At 40.9% G+C, this 7,853-nt stretch overlaps 1 pseudogene; it reads left to right on the forward strand.

The window, feature by feature from the left end:
- The first annotated feature begins 579 nt into the window (after positions 1-579).
- Positions 580-1,518, forward strand: LOC143394807 (olfactory receptor 7C1-like; annotated as a pseudogene).
- Positions 1,519-7,853: the final 6,335 nt, after the last annotated feature.

Here is a 7,853-nt window from a genome sequence, read left to right on the forward strand (position 1 = left end):
TATTTGTTGAAAATATTTTCTTTTCCTCCCTCCTTCCCTTCCTCTCTCCCTCTCTCCCTTCCTTCCTTCTGACCTCCTCTTCTGTTATTTCTTCCTTTCCTTTGGAAACTGAAATCCTACTCATCCTGCTCATCCTGAAGTATTTTTTCAGATATTTCCCCTCCTCTCAAATTTTCTTATTGCTCAGAGTCATCTGACCCTCCTCTGAGTTCCAGTCCTGCCACACACAAGGAAGATAACTCAGACCTTTCTTTAGGTCTCTGGGCCCCATGTGTATTGGAGCAGGTGTGGATTGTTTTATCCCTAGGATCTAAAATTCCTTCTAACTTTCTGTAGTTATTAATTCTAAGGCAGAGACAAAGGGAATGGGTGAGTCTCCCATAGGCCAATAGACATGGATTTGTCAATATCATGAAATGTTGCCTATAATGAATGACAGAATGTAGGTTTTCTAGATTCTATAATATTAAGGATTTCATGCCCAATTTTTTACCTCAAGAAATAAAGAAGTCGAGATAGTCTGTCTGGTGTCTATTTCATGTTCTTTCTCTTTAATTGTCTAGCTGATGTGTCAACAACATGGCACTAGGAATTCAAACAAATGCTTTAGAATTTATACTCCTGGGATTTTTCCAAGACTCAGAGCATCAACTGATGTTATTTGGATTGTTCCTATTCATGTTTATAGTCACCTTCCTTGGGAACTTGTTCATCATCATAGCCATTGTCTCGGATTCCCATCTTCATATGTCCATGTACTTCTTTCTCTTCAATCTGTCCTTTGCTGACATTGGTTTCATCTCTACAACCATCCCAAAGATGCTGGTGAACATCCAGAAACAGAGCAGATCCATCACCTATGCAGGGTGCATCACCCAGATGTATTTTTTAATGGTTTTGGAGGCATGGATACCTTCCTTCTCACTATGATGGCTTATGACCGGTTTGTAGCCATCTGTCATCCCCTACACTATCCAGTCATCATGCACTCCCATCTGTGTGGCCTCTGGGTTCTTACATCCTGGTTAATCACCTTGTCATATTTTCTGATCCATAGTCTTTTTTGTGCTGCATCTATCATTCTGTACCAATTGGGAAATTTGACACTTTTACTGTGAACTTGCTCAGGCCCCCATACTAGCTTGTTCAGACACAGTGATCAATCACATAATACTCTACATGGTGACTGACCTTCTTGGATTTGTTCCCTTTTCAGGGTTCCTATTCTCTTATACCCAGATTGTCTCTTCCATCCTGAGAATTCCATCAACATATGGAAAATATAAAGCTTTTTCTACCTGTGGGTCTCATCTATCTGTGGTTTCTTTATTCTATGTGACAGGTTTTGGTGTATACCTCATTTCTGAAGCATCATCATCTTCCTGGAAGGGCATGATGGCCTCTGTGATGTATACTGTGGTCACCCCTATGCTGAACCCCTTCATCTATAGCTTGAGGAATACATACATTAAGAGGGCCCTGAAGAAACTTCTTGGCAGAACATTTTATGTTCAGTGACAAGAGTGCTGGTCCTGGGCTCTTGATCTGGCAAAAGTACCAGCAGAAGAAATTCTGCGTCAAGAAATTCTGCCTCTAAATTATGTAGGCTTTCACCCCTCACCCACTCTGTTTCTCTGTCTTTAATCAAAATATCCCTGTGAGTACTTTGTCTGAAACTTTTATGGTGATCACTCTGTTACCCTCAGTTGTATACCCCACCTCCCCTCCTTTTACATTTTACGTCACTACATCTCAACTTGTTGTTTGCATTCCTATAGGTCTATACAACCATTCAAGTATCAACTCAGAGACTCTTGGATAAAACATTAAATAGTTCATTTTTACCAACAATCATTGTTAGTTCTTGTTAAATTCATTCATTTGGCATTATTTATTGGATATCTATAGTGTACCAGGGTGTACTAGGTGCTAAGAATATAGCAGTGAAAAAAATCCTTGCCCTCATAAAGCTAAAATCCATGTTCAGGCATATAATATCTGGGTAGACAAAAAGAGATTACTACTTTGGGCATGATAGTGCATGTCTGTAATCCCAGCTACCCAGGAGGCTAAGGCAGGAGGGTTACAAGCTTGAGGTCTGCCTTGAAAACTTAGTGAGACCCTGTCTCAATAAAAAATGAAAAAGGGATTGGGATGTAGCTTAGTGGTATAACATGCCCAGGTTCAATACCCAGTACTGCAAAAGAAAAAAAATCGTCATGCAAGAAATCGGGACACTGGTATGCACAAATATGTATGAAAGTGCTGTGTGGAGCACAGACTACAAATTAAATCAAAAACTTGTGATCACCACCCAGTAGTGACCACAGGAATTTTAGTCCTGAAAACTTCCATTTGAGAGATAATTACTCTCTTGATTGTAGTTATTAATTGAAATAGTCTACTATGATCTGAAAGTTTATCCTCCTACAAATTAATATGATGAAACCCTGTCACCAATGTGATGGGATTAGAAAGGGTACCATTGGGAAGTGATTAGAGTATGAGAGTGTTGCCCTCATAATGCTCTTATAAAATAGGCTCTAAGGGAGTTGCTTTGCCTTTTCTCCCATGTCAAGGGCACAGTAAGAAGGCACTATCTATGAAAGTGACCTTCATCAGATTCTTTGATATTAGACCTCCTGGTCTCCAGAACTGTGAAAAATAAGTTTCTATTGGTTATAACATACCTGGTTTATGGTATTCTTTATAACACTCTGAAAAGATTAACACACTACCCCTAAGGCTAAAGTGCTTACAAAAATATTGAAACCTGAAATATCTACATTGTCTTAGGTAATGTCAGAGAAATGTCCAAATGAGGAGGTGGGTACATAGATAAGTTCCATAATGAAATGGAAATGATTTATACAGGAATGTATTACTGGATAAGTGCAAGCAAGTACTTACGAGCAGGTAGCCTTTGCAACCATGCAAGGAAATGTTTACTTCCATTGTCATTTGGGCAGTGCTCTATATATAGCTCTAAACTTATTAACTACTTGGTTTATTGATGGCAGTTACAAGCTGAACAGATGGTAGGCTGCCACTCTGAGAGGAAGATAGAGACAAATAATCTCAGTGAGCTGAATTGCATGGTGTTTGCCTATCTACTTGTATTTTTACTACCTCATGGGTATTGGCCAATGGCCTAGCTATGTGGGCCAAACTGAACAATTACAGGTATGTTTATGTGGGGCATGACCTTGGGAAATAAATCACTATGGAGATTTAAGGGAGGTAGTAATAGAGGACATGTTGCTGCTGATCAGAAGTCCTTTTCTAGGAGTGTGAGATGATTGGAACCAATGAGTGGATATTCTGGTGTGCTCCCTTGAGGTGTCCATCTGAGTCATGAGATGAGTGGCATTGGCTCATGTGAGAAAATGCAAGAAGGTTTAGAGTAGAAATGATTGAGTCAAAGACTTAACCTTATCAATGAATCCATATTGATGGGATTAAATGAGTGGTAACTGGAGGCAGGTGGGGTGTGGCTGGAGGAAGTGGTTCACTAGTGATGTGGCTATGGGGTATATATTTTGCATCTGGAGAGTGAAGTCTTTCTCTCTGTTTTCTGATCACCATGTGAGCTACTTCCTTCTGCCACACTCTTCCTCTATGATGTCCTTCCTCACCTTGAGCCCTGATAAATGGTGTCTACTGTCTATGAATTGAGACCTCTGAAACTGTGGGCCATCAAATAAACATTTCCTCCTTTACAATTGTTCTGGTGGGGTCTTTTAGTCACAGCAGTGTGGGGTCTTTGCAGTGACTAATCTGACCCTGTGGTTGATAAGTTTTTGGAACATTTTGAATAGGTAGAAGGAATTTTGTAATGTTTAGCAGTGTAAGCTGGAAATTCTTTAGGTTGTTGTAAGCAAAGCTTAATGGCTGATTCTGGTGGGAGCTCAGAAGACCAGAATGCCAATAGGACAGTGAAGACAGGGCTCAAGAGGGCTTAGAGGAAAAGGAGGATTCTATTGATAGTTAGACTAGATGTCATTCTTGTTAGGTTCTGGCTAAGAAGTTATCTGCATTTTGTCTGTGTCCTGAGACTCTCTGTGATGCTGATTTTAAAAGTGATGAATTTATTAATCTGGCAGAAGAAATGTCTAGGCAACATAGCATACAGAAAGCGGCATGGGTATTGCTGGTGGCTTTTAGCCAAGTTTATTGTGATATTCAGGAGCATAAAGCAGAACAGAAATATTTAAAAATCTTGGACTTGAAAGGAGGTGTAAAACTGGGGCTAAGGAAGTTGTAGTTGTTAGAGACATCACTGACACTAAAGAAATGCTAAAGATTTTGCCCAGAGACAATAAGAAAGATGGCTTGAGGGCATCTCAGGACCTGGAAAACCACACCCATCTCAGGCTCAAGGGAGTAAAAGTGAAAATTCTCTTTGAGTAGGGACCAGTGGAGAATCTTTGCATAAGAGGGCCTAGGAATTTTTTTCAATGTGTTCAGCCACCCAGACACTCAGAGGCTGCTGGAATAATAAGCCAGGTCCCTAGAGGCTTGGCTACTGCTCAAGATGTTGGCAGACCTTGGTGTCAACCCCATGATGCTAGTTCCTCAGGAATGTAGGATGCTAGATTTAGGGGGTCATGGAGGCTTCTGCCAAGATTTCAGAGGAAGGCCTTGGAAGCCAGGCAAAGTGTAGCAGGGTCAGATTCCCTGCAGGTACTCCCTGAGAAGGCAAGGTGTGGAGATTTGAGGAGGAAGCTGAAGCTGCAGTGGAAATCCCTGAGATTAAGAAATGTCAAAAATGTAGGAAAGCTTTAGGAATTGAGCAGAGGCAAGAAAACAGAAAGGCTACTTGTACTGCAGCCATCAAGGCCACAGAGGTGGAGCTATACAAGCCCTTTGGAGAGGATATCATGATATGTACCCCAGAGGATGAACACAGAACCACAGGACTTGTTTGTTCAGCTGGATTTTTGTCTTGCTTTGGTCCTCTTCCTTCTTTCTATACCCCTATTTTTTTATGTTTACTGTATACCTTTATATATTGGATACTTATAAATTGCTTTTAATTTTACAGGAGCATACAATGCAAGATTGCCTTGAGCTTCAGAAAACTTTGGACTTGAACTTTGAGCAATCTTGGAACAGTTGAGACTATGGGGCCTCTTGGGAGTGGACTAAATCTGTTTTGCATTGTCAGATGAGAGTGAGCTTTTGCGAACCATGAGCAGAAAGTTATGATTTAGATGTGGTGTCCCCCAAAACTTATGTGTGGGACAATGGAAGAAGATTTGGAGGAGAAATGTTTAGGTCAAAGCTTTAACCTAATCAGTGAATTGATTCCTGATGGGTTAAAGTGAGTAGTAACTAGAGGCAGGTGCAGTGTGGCTGGAGGAAGTGGTTCAGTGAGGGCATGGCTATGGCATATATATTTTGGATCTGAAGAGTGGACTGTCTCTCTTTCCTGATCAGCATGTGAGCTTTTTCCCTCTGCCACACTCTTCCTTCATGATGTCCTGCCACACCTTGAGCCTTGTGAAACTGAACCTTCTGTTTTTAAAGTGAGACTTCTGAAACTGTGAGCCCTCAAACTTTTCCTCTTTTACAATTGTTCTGATAGGGTCTTTTAGTCACAGTAGTGAAAAACTGACCAAAACGGGGCAACAGCAGTGTATAGATGACCTGAAGGTAGACATATTTTTCTTGCACCTCTGAGATACAGAGTGCCCATATGAACATTCTATGTGCCAACAAGAGAGAAAGAGGCTGCATATGGCTAGGGGACAGAATCCTTAGGAGGATGGCCCTGCACGTGGCTGGTGGGTTGGATTTATGTCCAACTGTAGATCATAAGTGATCCTGACAGGAATAGAAACTTAACTCTGGACTGGGCATTTCTTACTAGATGGTAAAAGTGAATGTTCAGAGTACCATAAAAAAACTAGAACAGAAGACAAGGCACCAATTTGGACCCCTGTGTCTCATTCCTCATACCAAGAAACACACTTTCGTCCTCAGACTAACAGTTTTGTGTTAGTTTTCCATCATTATAACAAATGACAAGCTATGTATAAAGAGCAAAAGTTGGTTTTGACTCACAGTGTTGGAGGTTTCAGTCCATTATCAATTGGTTCTGTTACTTTTGGGACTGTAGGAAGTAGCATATTATGGCAGGGGTATGTGGTCGAGGAAAGCCATTCACCTCATGATTGGGAAACAGAAGAAGGGTCTGGGGTCAAACTATCCCCTGTGAGCATGTGTTCCACGTTCTGAAGACCTCCCATTAGACCCCACTGTTTAAAGATTCCACTGCCTCCCAATGGTGCTCCTCTAGGGACTTTATGGGCCTTTTGGGGACACTTACCTAAACTACAGTAGGTCTAATAGAAAAGTAGGATGGGCAATTGAAATAACTTGAGTTGTCTAAAATAGCCAGAGATAAGGGCATGAAGGGCCTTTGCGAGTGTGAGCTCACATTCAACACTGAGATTTGTTCCCAACTAGATAGATTCACCTGCTTTTCTTGTGGATCTGGGGAAGAGGAGAAGGGAAGGAGAGAATGCTGGCACAAATCTATAATTCTTCTCCATATTATTTCAACTTTCTTTTTCTTACTCAATGCAGTAGCCCAGGCAGGACCAGAGCTTGGGCACCAGAAGAAGGGGTGATTCCAAGGCAAATACTTTTAGGCATAGCTTTAGGCCTCTGTGTCAGAATTCCTAGGGCTTGAGTAGGTGAACCCTGTGTTCACCCATCTGACAAAGTTAGGGTTCACGGTGACTATCCCTTATTGCCTAGTAGTCATGATAGCTCTCAAATTTTGTACCTTTGTAACTTTCCCCCATATAAATGGGAGTGGACGTAAGGGTAGGAACTTGCCAGACTAATTTTATTGCTGGCAATCTGGACCAGAATATAAACCAAAACTAATGTCCCTTCCAAAGGTGAAAAAGTATGATCAAAACTAAAAGTGGGCCAGGGCAGGGAGTGAGGGAGGGGGAAAAACAGAAAGAAAGAGATGAGGGTATAGGAATGAATAAATGGATTATTTAGTGAAGGAAATCCATTACTACCTTTGTGCCAGGATTTAGAATGCTTAGAACTGAATTTAGTTAACTTTCAGCTAAGTTAGTTTTGTACAAGTTTATGGCAGGTACAAATAGCATTAACTTAAGTGGGAGGGATAAGTACATTAGTGCAAATAAATGAAATGTATATAAAGTATTTACTAGACAGATTATTTTTTTGTTGTTGTTACTAGGGCTTGAACTCAGGGTACTTTACCATTAAGCTGCATCACTAGCTGCTTTTAATTTTATTTTGAGTCCAGGTCTCATTAAATTGCTGAGGGCCCTCACAAACTTGCAGTGTTTGCTTTAGCCTCCTGAGTCACTGGGGTTATAGGTGTATGCCACCACACCCAGCGCAGATTGGTTATTTTTTAAAACAATCTATCTCAACCCAATACTGGCTTCTCCAAATGATAGGCACACTCAGACTGATAGGGTTTATTTGTTACATAAAAGGTATGCTGAAGGTAGATGTTCCAACAACTATGCTCATTTTGCTTCAAGAGAGTCTTGTTTGAAGCCCAAGTTGTGATGTGTGTAGTGAAAATTCAGCCCTATCCAAGAGAGTCTGGTCTTTGTCCTCAGCTACTAGGAGTAGTCCCATGGAATGTCCTGCTTTATGGGGTGTGTTTGCAAGGGGGATTTGGACACTTGAAGTCTAATAATGTGGTTATTGTTGGAGATTTGAGACACCTCTGTCAGTTCATTCTAGGGGCAAAAGTATTAACTTGAGATAATTATGCTATCTGATTCTCAATACAGATTAACCAAGCCATCACAAAATTAAAAGAGAGAGAGTGAGAGAACACAAAGAAG

The sequence above is a fragment of the Callospermophilus lateralis genome, chromosome 1 (genome assembly GCF_048772815.1).
Source record: "Callospermophilus lateralis isolate mCalLat2 chromosome 1, mCalLat2.hap1, whole genome shotgun sequence".
In the NCBI taxonomy this organism is placed as follows: Eukaryota; Metazoa; Chordata; class Mammalia; order Rodentia; family Sciuridae; genus Callospermophilus; species Callospermophilus lateralis.